The sequence below is a fragment of the Pantherophis guttatus genome, chromosome 1 (genome assembly GCF_059756535.1).
Source record: "Pantherophis guttatus breed Tessera chromosome 1, ASM5975653v1, whole genome shotgun sequence".
In the NCBI taxonomy this organism is placed as follows: Eukaryota; Metazoa; Chordata; class Lepidosauria; order Squamata; family Colubridae; genus Pantherophis; species Pantherophis guttatus.
The window spans coordinates 120,955,215-120,966,361 of record NC_142063.1 but is presented as its reverse complement, the minus strand read 5'-3'; positions in this window follow the sequence as shown (position 1 = coordinate 120,966,361).

Below are 11,147 nucleotides of genomic sequence, written 5' to 3'. Positions count from 1 at the left end.
TTTCATTCATTCATTCATTCATTCATTCATTCATTCATTCATTCATTCTTTCTTTCATGACATCAGTTCTACTAGGTAGCTTTTGTATTGGGACTGAAACCATAAAGTAAGAATAAAATTAAAGATATATTTTGAAGGATAGGAAAATGCCTCAAAATCGATTTTATCCCTTAAACTCCAACTGAATTCAAGATTAATTTGAACCTTGGTTTAGTTTGATTCAATGCGATCATATTTGCTCCTGTACTGGATAGAGGAAGTATGTTATCTATTACTCTATTCTTCAATTGGATTACCAACTGAAGGGCAAAGTTAGACATATACTGTATATTGCATAGTTCTATATTCCAATCTCACACCTGAACACTCTGTTCCTGTGTAAAGTGATTATTTGCTTAGCTTTAAGGATTTTTTGGTTCTCTTATGCTGGTTCTCTAATGGAAATAAATTGAGAACTCAGCAGGCAGATTTTCCTTTGATCTCTGCTTGCAATAGGATGAGAGTACCAAGTCAGAATAGTTTGGAAAAGAGGCATCTGTCAGGCTCCTTGACCTAAGGTCCTGAGATGGAGATAAAGGGTATTACAGAAGAATGGTGTTAAACCCAGCACATCTGAAATCAAGAAACGCTTTGTAAACTGAATAGCAGCATAACCACTTTTCACCAGCCCTCAATGCAATCAGCCTTGCCTGTGTTTTTTCCTGCAACTGACATCGTTTGTATCAAGGTGCCCTACGATGCCCTCCTCTCTGATTCAGTAGATGTTCCTTCCTCAACAAATGCCTCCTTCCTCCAAATTGTCCATTAAAACTGTGAAAACAAAACTGAAAGTGAATTTAAGAATCTTGTATTTAAGGACATGAATTAGATTATTTCCCTGCACCTATCCAATGGTGACTGATAATCAGCAAGGCTGCATGCTTTAATTATTTACATCTTTATGGATTCCAAATATTGGAAATATACGCAAGAAGATTAGGTATGTCCAAAACTGGTAGAAGGCACATCACTAGCTGTTGATGTTCGTCCATCGTGTTCAAAGAGGACCTTGACATCTAACAGGTTGTGGGCTGTCCATGATACATCCGCAGGTGGCTGGTAAGGCCTATATGGGCACAAAATGTTCTGCCACATGTCAGGCAGACATGTATGGGCACCATTGTTGCAGCATTTGCAGCTCTGGCTTTGCGGAGTGCTCGCTTCTCTTGTGCTATGGTTGTTCTGCTGTCCTCAGATGTCTGGCAGCCTTGGTGGATCAGTGTGCACCATGTCGATCGACCTTGTGCCAGGGTTTCCCAGGAGGTGGTGTTGATATCCAGGGACTTGAAAGAGGCTTTCAACATGTCTTTGTATCGCTTCCTTTGTCCCCCATGCGATCACTTTCCTTGAGACAGCTCACCATAGAGGAGCTGTTTAGGGATGCGATGGCCTGGCATCCTTGCAACATGGCCTGCCCAGCGTGTCTGGGTTTTCATCAGCAGGGTTGAACTGATGGAAGGCCTTCTCTGGAGAGGACTTCTGTGTCAGGCACCTTGTCCTGCCACCGGATCCTCAGAATTCTATGGAGGCAGGTTGTGTGGAATTGATTCAGTTGCCTAGTATGCCTCCTGTATACAGTCCAAGTCTCACTGGCATACATCAGGGTAGTTAGCACTACTGCTCGGTAGACTTTGAGCTTTGCAGCAAGTGGTCCTTTGTATTCCACGGTGGTCCTATCACTAGCTATACTAATGCAGAATCCTGTCTTGTCTGAAAACCTTCACATAAAAGGCATCTGTCTCTTAAAACAAAAAATTAATGCTTCTTTTACAATCACATACAACACAGAGAAATCCTTTCTGTACTATTACCAGGGTTGTTTATAAGGAAAGAAATAAAACAATATCAGCTTAAGTCTGTGACTCCCTAATTTCCAGAATAATTTCTGTTTTGCAAAGTCATCTGGTGCTGCGGATGGTAGTGTTAGTTACAAAGGCAATTTCCTTTGTGGAAACCATAGCTGGATTTTCCAACAAAATTATTTTCCAACCAAAAGAATGAGTTGAATAAGGAATTGAATTTAGCTCAACTGTACCAAGTGTGACATCCCATCTGAAGGTTGTTGGAAAGACCTTGGGACAGGTTTTTAATAATGTAATAATAATAAAGTTGTGGTCTCAACAGAACAAGAATAGAGATCTGAAACATAGCAAAGTTGAAAAGCAATTGTCTTGAGCCTTAAACTAGGTATTTGGATCAGGGCCATAGCTTCACACATTGCTTTTAAAATATCTCCAGAGAAACATGTGTGCTATTATGCTGACATTTTTCCCCATAGGATTTAAAGTGATCTTTTGTTTTGAGGTATCCAATGACAAGTTTCCTAGTGTCCTTTAGGGATGAGTGCATCTCCAAATGAGGATTTAATTATGTTTTGATATAAAAAATAATAATTTAACTAAATATTACGTGATAATTAAAGCCATATTTCATGAGAATTATTATGTAACAGTCTGACATGGATTCCTTAAAATATCCATGAGGCCACAACAAAAATGTTCTCAATCAATAATTGGCACTTTCCTATGCATTTCCTACTAGAAATGTTGTCATGTTTACTTAGGATATATATTTCATTACCAATTAAAACCAGAGTGCACCATCCCCCACTTCTTCCAAATGCAATCATTTAGCATGATTTTTAGCCCCAGGATGACCTTGTTAGAACTTATTAAAACCGTATCACCAAATGGCTGAGTTTTGGAATGAAATGGAAGTTTAAAAATAACAATCTTATAGTTCCCCCTGCTCCGAAATTATCAAAATCCAAGGTTTTTTTTAAAAAAAACATGAATTTTTTGCTTAGTTTATTTAAAAATATTCATGATCGTGCTGGTTCTTTATCTTTATTAACTCCCAGTTAATTTCAATCTCAATTCAAGTTGGTTCTCCATGACCTGAAATCATGGTCTGAAGAAATGCCTCTTCCTACTTGTTTCTATCACTTCTCTCCCTTTTTCTCCCTGGCATTGACTAGGTGAGGGCCAATCCCTTGGCTTTCTTGAGATTTAGAAAGAGAAAAATGAAAATGAAAAAAAGTTGATCAAGGCTTCAAGGCAGTGGTGAAATCCAAATTTTTTTACTACTGGTTCTGTGGCTGTGGCTTGGTGGGCATGGCAGGGGAAGGATACTGCAAAATCCCCATTCCAACTCCACTCTTGGGGGAAGGTTATTGCAAAATCTCCACTCCACCCCACTCTGGGGCCAGCCAGAGGTGGCATTTTCCAGTTCTCCAAACTACTCAAAATTTCCACTACCAGTTCTCCAGAACCTGTCAGAACCTGCTGGATTTCACCCCTGCTTCGAGGGTACTGGGATGAAGAACCACAAGAATTCTCTAATACTTTCCTTTACATAATTATTATTATCCCCTGTTGTTTCTGCTACTCTGCATAATATTTAACCTGACTTGCAGGTAACAGATCACCTAGCACAGAAGTGTCAAACTCACGTCATCATGTTGTCGTCACGTGATGTATTCAGTCACATTTTCTTTGTGGAACGTAAAAGGACAATAGGGTCTTTGCTTCAGGAAACAAAATATCTTGAACTAACCTAGCCACTTTTTCTGGCTGCTGAAGCTTGGTCACAACTTAACCTTCAGCATCCTATGGAGCTATTAATATGTGTGATGTAGAACATTTATTCAAAGTCTCTTCAGTAAACTTAGCAAGCTGGTGGAATAAGACAGATTTCCTTGCTCGGCTGCCTCTTATGATACAAAACATAATAGGGCAGTATATGGACAATTCTCAGAGCAGAGAAAGCTTTAGATTCTATGATATGGTCATTGTCATCTATCTGCAGAGAGACAGGGCACAAATCATTAAAAATACATTTATAACAGAAAGGGAGAGGAGGGCAGCAAGGGAAGATGGAAACCAGATGCAGCTGTAGCAATGTGTATATTTGTGTATTCAGCGGATTGCTGAATCATGGTATACTGAATTCCACTGAAAGGACAATACACTACAGCCACATTTCAAACATATTCTATTTTCCCTATTTTGGCATGGGATATTGTAGAATGCGAAACCTGAGTTTAAAAAGGGGTGAAGCATGCATACATATTCTTGCAGGATAAGCAGCGTTATGCAATGCACAGAAGAGATGTAAGAATTGATGCTTTTGCACTTAACTTTTTAATTTGCAGCTCAGTATTCAATGCATATATTATAGGAATCCCCATGACATTCGACTACATTTCTTATTCTTATTTTGAATGACCCGATCTTGGCTTTGCTTGTACTGCTGCTGTATTAGCAATCTACCTAAAGTTTGTTTAGATTTGGCTACAGTTTTCAATTCATGTATTTTTCTTTCTGAGGGGTTGGCGGCTCACATCAAGGAACATGTGCACAGATTAAGTAACAGAACAAAGAAGGATCATTTTGATGCAATTGTATAATCACAGCAGGATTTTGTTTTGTGCTGATGTAATCACTGTTCCTTTTGCTGGTGCTATTGGATAACTTTTATGAAAGAAAAAAATTAAACTATATCAAAATGTACCCACTAATCTTGAATCACTCTACAAAGTATGTGGCCAGAGTTAGAGTTAAAACATTAAACTAAGTAATTGCAGTAATAATTTCTGTAAACTAAAAATTAAGCTAGAATTTTTTTCCCCTTCTTATTACCTTACTCGGCTCAACTCAGAATGCAGAGAGAGTTACTAGGGGGAATATTGGAGGGGATAAAAACTGGGAAGTTGGAAAGTTGTGTCTGTTGGAGGTTGAAAAATTCTATGTGTGCGTGGGAAGTTGATCTGACTAATAAGTAGTGTAGCAAATTTATAAGGAATAAAGGAGAATATTTGTAGGTCAGGGTTGACATGAGAGGTCTTTGCTGCTCTCTATACAACATATTGCAACAAAATGGATATCCATGCAACTTTATCAAACGGTTCCTGACCACACAACCCAATACAATGCAACCAACCTAACGCTAAAAAGAATTACACTGCCATACATCAAAAATATTTCAGAAACTATCAACAAACTACTATAACCACATGGAATCAGCATAGCACACAAGCCAAGTAAAGCCCTTCAAAACACCCTAAGCAGACCAAAAGACCCGACAGCCCCAGAAGAAAAAACAGGAGTCATTTACAACAGACAATCAGTCTGTCAGTCAGTCAGAAGACAGGATGAAGCTGGTGTTTTACTGGTATTTTAGTTCTTGGGACATTGTCCCATTTGCAGCAGTTGTCTTTGGGGTCCATTTTTAACTGCATCCCAGTCACTTGCAGGGGCACGTTGATCCTTTTCCTTGGCATATATGTGATTTCCTGAACACCAAAAGAAAGTGGAATCAAGAAGGCTAAACAAGATTCTGACCTAGATTCGTCTCCATGCCTCTATTTTCCATAATGTTTGTGAGAGTGAGTGTACACGCACATGCCTGGAAAGTTATAACGAAGGAAATGACCTCAGATTCAGCAGGCAGAGTGATAGAAAAGAGAGAACACAAAGACAGTCCTTCACTCTTTATTTATATTTTCTGCACCCTTGTGGTCAGCAGATCCTAATATGCTGAAGTCTCTACTTCACTGGATTACAGTTTCAAAGACAGGAAAGAGAGCCAGTGGAGATGGCTTACATGGTTGGGGAATAGTATGTTAAAATCATTTGTGAGCATTTAAGGAGTAGCCACTAAGAAAATTGACTCTTTTGAGGAAAAACCATAGAGAGTTTCTGTTTATTCTCCTTAATCACCTTTGATAGTTATCCTTCATCCAGAAAACAATGCAGCCGTTTCAAACTTTACAGGCCAAAGTTATTCTTCTGAACTGTCTATATTCTCCTGAAGAACTGCATCATTTAATTTTTCTATGGTTTAAAAGGAGATTTAGTTGAAAGATTCTTATAATGATTTGCAAAGCTAATGAAAAGTTTTATTTCACCATGTGAATCTTTAACTTTATCACTAGCTCAAATCCTTCAGCGTTCAGGGGAACTTGGCTTTAAAGTTGTAGTCATGGTTTATATTCAGATCACAGCTCTTTAAAATGGAACAATGGGTAATAACTGAGACCCATTTTGGCAGCATTTTGAGAGATGAGGTCGCTCAAAGAAGGTCAACTGGAAGATGATGGAAAAGGAAACGGAAAAGGAATGGTTATAAAATCCATTAATATTCCAAAATTCTGACAACCAAGAAATTGTTTTGCAATCATGGGAATGTTTTTAATGGCTTATTTTCATTTCCAGGTAATATAGGAATGATGTTGGAGATATATTGTAAGGCCTTTTACCATAACCATGAGAACAATAAACTTAATTAAAAGAAAAAATGTAGGAGAACAAAAGATAACGACTCCCATGATATGAAGTCTTAAACTGGAGGGAAACAGATTCTACTATTTAAGTTCTAGATAAATTGGAAAAAATCCATAGGCATGTAACAAAATCATGAATAAATCCATAGACATGTAACACAAGTCATGACTGTCACAATGCATTTTAGACTCAGAGAATTTTACAATCAGAGAGTATGTTTATTATTATGTCATTATTATTCGCCTAGGCAATGTTTCATGGTTACAGAAACAGAAAGGTTGGGTTTGTATTATCTCATTATCCTACCACACATATTCTAGTCTTTGTATCTACATGCTGTATAAACAAACCAGTCCTCATAGTTTGGTAAGAATAAGAGCCCCATTTATCAAAGTATGCTTTGATATTTCTGATTTAACACAGAAGAGCTAAAGGACTTAGGCACTAAAAACTTTACTGAAAGCTGAAAATAGACTACAAGATGAAAGTAAGAGAGAGGTTCTTCCCTAAGAAATATAGGCCTACTTGCTCATAAATGCTGGACTTCAACTTTGCATGCATCAGGTTCCTCCCTATGTAAACCTATTGACCACTAGGACAAATAAATGTAGAGATTTAACAGATTAACAGAATTGGAAGGGAACTTGTAAGTCTTCTAGTCCAACCCTCTGCCCATGCAGGAGATCCTACACCATTTCTGACAAATGTCAGTCCAGTGTCTTCTTGAAAGCTTCTAGTGATGAAGCTCCTACAACTTCTGAAGGCAAGCTGTCCCATTGATTGATTGTTCTCACTGTAAGTTGATTGACAGGATAATTAGCACTGTCTGCCTTTACATCTCTTCATGTAGCAATGCCTCCCATTGGTTATATTGATATTCACAGAGCTTCCATCACTTCCTTCCTCTCTCAGTTCAGCTTTCTTTCTTCTCTAATTCTGCCCTCGGCAATTGGAATACTTAGCAGACTTGTCTGTTTTCTGTAATGGAGGAGATCCACTATAGGATTTTAGTGTAGATCGATTCAGGTAATTAGGCTTTCCTGTCACCATCCTATTTTGTAAATAAAGCTTGTGCAACTTTTTTTTTCTTTCATGCAAGAACCAACTTTAAGAATATTTGATTCGATTTCTAATGTAAATGTTTCTCCATGCTTTCTTTGCACAGTGTAAAAATAACTGCAATCTAACAAAAAACAGGGTGGCTCTCAGAATCTGATCTGACTTCTTTTGATAATCTTGTGGCTTGAACACTTTGAATCAAGGAAGAACTTGGGTGGAAATACAGTATATTAAACCTGCTAATTATGAATTTCATCAACATGACAGTGAAGAAACAGAATGTATTTTATATAACTTGGCAAGTTTAGGATGTCCTGCGTGAAATGATAATTATTAAAAATTATAGTACCCTTCCCTTCTAGTGATCTTGCTGAGGTTTGTATGAATTTCCAGTAATACAGCTCAAGCCATTTTACTCCTAGCCATCTTTGTGGTGAGCTTCTTCACAGTATTAACTCTTAAATATTTGCAGAGGGTTATAACCCTCTGGCAAACTTTGTACTTTGAATGCATGAGCTTTCCAAGTTAACAAATTGGTTATTGTAGAGGGTTCCTTGAGCTATTTGTCAGCTGCACTCCAAACTAAATCCTTTCATAGCAGCTTACTTAAATTTAAAACAAGGATTAAATCAATACGATGCATTAAAAGTCGTGGAAAATAAGTTGTAAAGAAAGTCTGATTGTAACTAGAAATTTCCCAGGGGGAGTCTCACAAGACTTACAAGACGTAATGACTTGTAATGCCATTCATTAATAAATCTTAATTATTTTACCTTCTCTCAGAATTACTTGTTTATAATTCATTCATTCTCTTGGGGAAACGTTGCAAATCAAATAACTAAGAAACTGAAGGAAGTTAAATAAAAGCATCTTTATACACACACACACACACACACACACACACACACACACACACATATGGTTTGTCGTGAACGTGACTGCTTGAGGGCTCCTGGATTGGAGTTGAAAGGCTAAAGGGATGCAGTATGCTCCCTCCCACATACTGTGGTAGACCAGGTGTCTTATATATATATAAAAGGTAGTTGGATAGTTGGGAAAAAAAGGCAGTTGGATAGAAACAATTCATTTAACTAATTTTCCTGTAATTAATGAAGAATAGCCAAACAATACTTCTTAAACACGTGCATATTGCATATGCTTTTTTACCTTGAAAACAGACAAGAATTGGCTTGAACCAGCGAGAGACTATGGAGATCACGACTGGAATTTACCTGAGAATATTTCTTCAGGTCTATTCCACTTCCTGCTTTTCTCTACATAATTGGATTGCTTCATATTTCTCCTGCTATTAACCAAGTTCCTCCCTGATTCATTAGATTTCACCCTGGTGCTCAATTTTTTCCCCACTATATTGCCACAGTAGCTCTGAGAGTTAGGTTCGTTGAGAGAAATTGTATGGTTGACTCAAAATGTCCCAGTGAACTTCGGTGGTTAAGGTTTAAATGGTTCTGCCCAATCCTAATCCAATTCAAAACATCCATGGTTACATTTAAGCGATATGGTTGGAATCTCAAATAAACCATACCTCTTTAAGATTCTTTCCTCTTTTTGGTAAAACTTTTCCTCCAGAGATCTCAACTCTATGGAAGAACCTGGACAATTATGCTGGACAAAATCAACTATGACTTAATTCCATGAGTCACTAATCTTGCCTTTTTAAAGGGAGTTATCTTGCTTTTTACTAGATCGCTTCTTTGACTGATAATGTATACATGTTCACTTCTTCATGCGAGCATGCTTTGAGTTAAATATTGTTCTTATCCAGCAAGACCCAAGTTACTGCTCTTTGTGTTAACAAAGAAGGAGAGGACTGGGAGGAACCATCTGATAAAAGAGCCATGATTGCAATCAAACGTTTTTTGATGTGTGCAGCTGAGCGCTATGCTTATTATTCTTATAAGTTCCCAGGGGCAGATTGAGAGGAGTGGGGAGAGCGGTGGTGGTTTCTGTGGTTAGAAATCTTAGCCTGTTAAATGAAACAAAATCTCTATCAGCTGAAGGCCAGGTCTCAGTTGGAAACAAAATTTTATTTCAACTTTGCAGGAATGAATGATGTGCTTAATGGGTGACAGGAAATTTAACAGTCATATGCAGCAAGAAAAAAGGCAAGTACCTTCTGTGAAGAATATGCAATTTAGGTTTCAAAACTGGGCCTACTGAATTGGGAATATTGTAACAAAACATATTAGAGATGCTATGAAATCTTCTGGATAAAGCCAAAGCCTGTGGCTTTATTAACTCGGACGATGCCTATGATATGTAAGACTCAAATAGTACAAAACTGCAAAATTGCAGACATATAGATTTTAACAGGCAATAATGTTGTGTACAAATTGCATAATAATTATATCTCATTTCTGTTTGCAAGGCAAAGTATTATTTATTTAACCATGCTGATCGTTGCAGATTACTGAATTCAAGATAAGAGAGATTAAGTGCATAGAGATTACAGATTTAATCAGCAATATGAACCCAAGTTCCTTAATGAATCTTGACTTAACATTCCTGTTTTCAATTATGATATATGGTTAATATTATAAATGGCAATTTATGCCTGCAAAAAAAACCCATGAAATGTTGCTGTCATGTCATGCACTTACATTTTTATCAATATAACAAACTTCTATATAAATTCTGCATCCATTCTGCTTTGGAAGTAATTGCTTTCTTTTCCATTTTTAAGTTTTTTCGTGTTTATTTACTGTTGCTTTGGAATTATAATAAATTACTTATAAATTGGCCACAGTTAATCTGTTCTGGTCCTTTGAGGAGGAATAGCTCACGTTATTGTTTTAATTTCATTATTTTTCTTTGACATTATCATAGAGGGGATTTCTTTAAGGAAAAGAAGCAAGTAAAAAGTAACCTATTAAATCAATTTCTTCCAACCTCTCTCAGTTTGTAAATTAAATGCAGTAATTTTAGGAAACAACAGACAAAGAACAATTAAAAGTTGAAGCTGGGGAAAAAAAAGATTCTAATTAATGTTGCAGGGGCCCTTCATGAACCAGATGGATTTCTGAGTGAATGTATACTGGGCCTGTAAAGATTAGTAGGTACAAGAAGTTGGCCACTATAGAATACACAGAACTCTCTGTTACCTAATAAAAAGAAAGTTCTCCTGCCAAAAACACCTCATGGTTGCCATGCTGGAAGCCACCTCTAGCAACATTGCCAAAAATGGGTAGTCTGAGAGCTCCAAGGAGTGATCATGGAAATATCCCAGATGGGAACTGGAATTTATTCATGCCTGAGCACTGGTATTCTTAATCATTTTTATGGAGGGAGAAATGGGGGGGAAATGCCACTGCTTATGATACTGGTTGACTCCAGGTGATTAGAAAATGGCAGTGCTACAAATTTCCAGCTTTGGCTATTAATTGGAATACTATGCCAATGACAAGGGGTGCAAGAGGTTTGGCCTAGCGACTGCTATTAGACTCCTTTTTTGGAGCTTGGGTAAATGGGGGTTTAACACAACAAAATGGTGCATTTACTGTATATGATCATTGGAACTCCTGAATTATTCTTCCAAAACAGGGAGTTGATACTGACAATTTTTTAAGAAGTTTAAAACCATACAAAGTTCAGTGTGACCTAAACTCATAGAAGTGGTTTCTGAACTACGATTCTCATCAGCCTTTGCAAATGCTGGGAGTTGTATCTCCCGATTTATGAGAGAGCCACAATCTTCCACTGAAACTAGATAATGGACAAAGCTGAAGAATATCAAAAAGAAGCCAC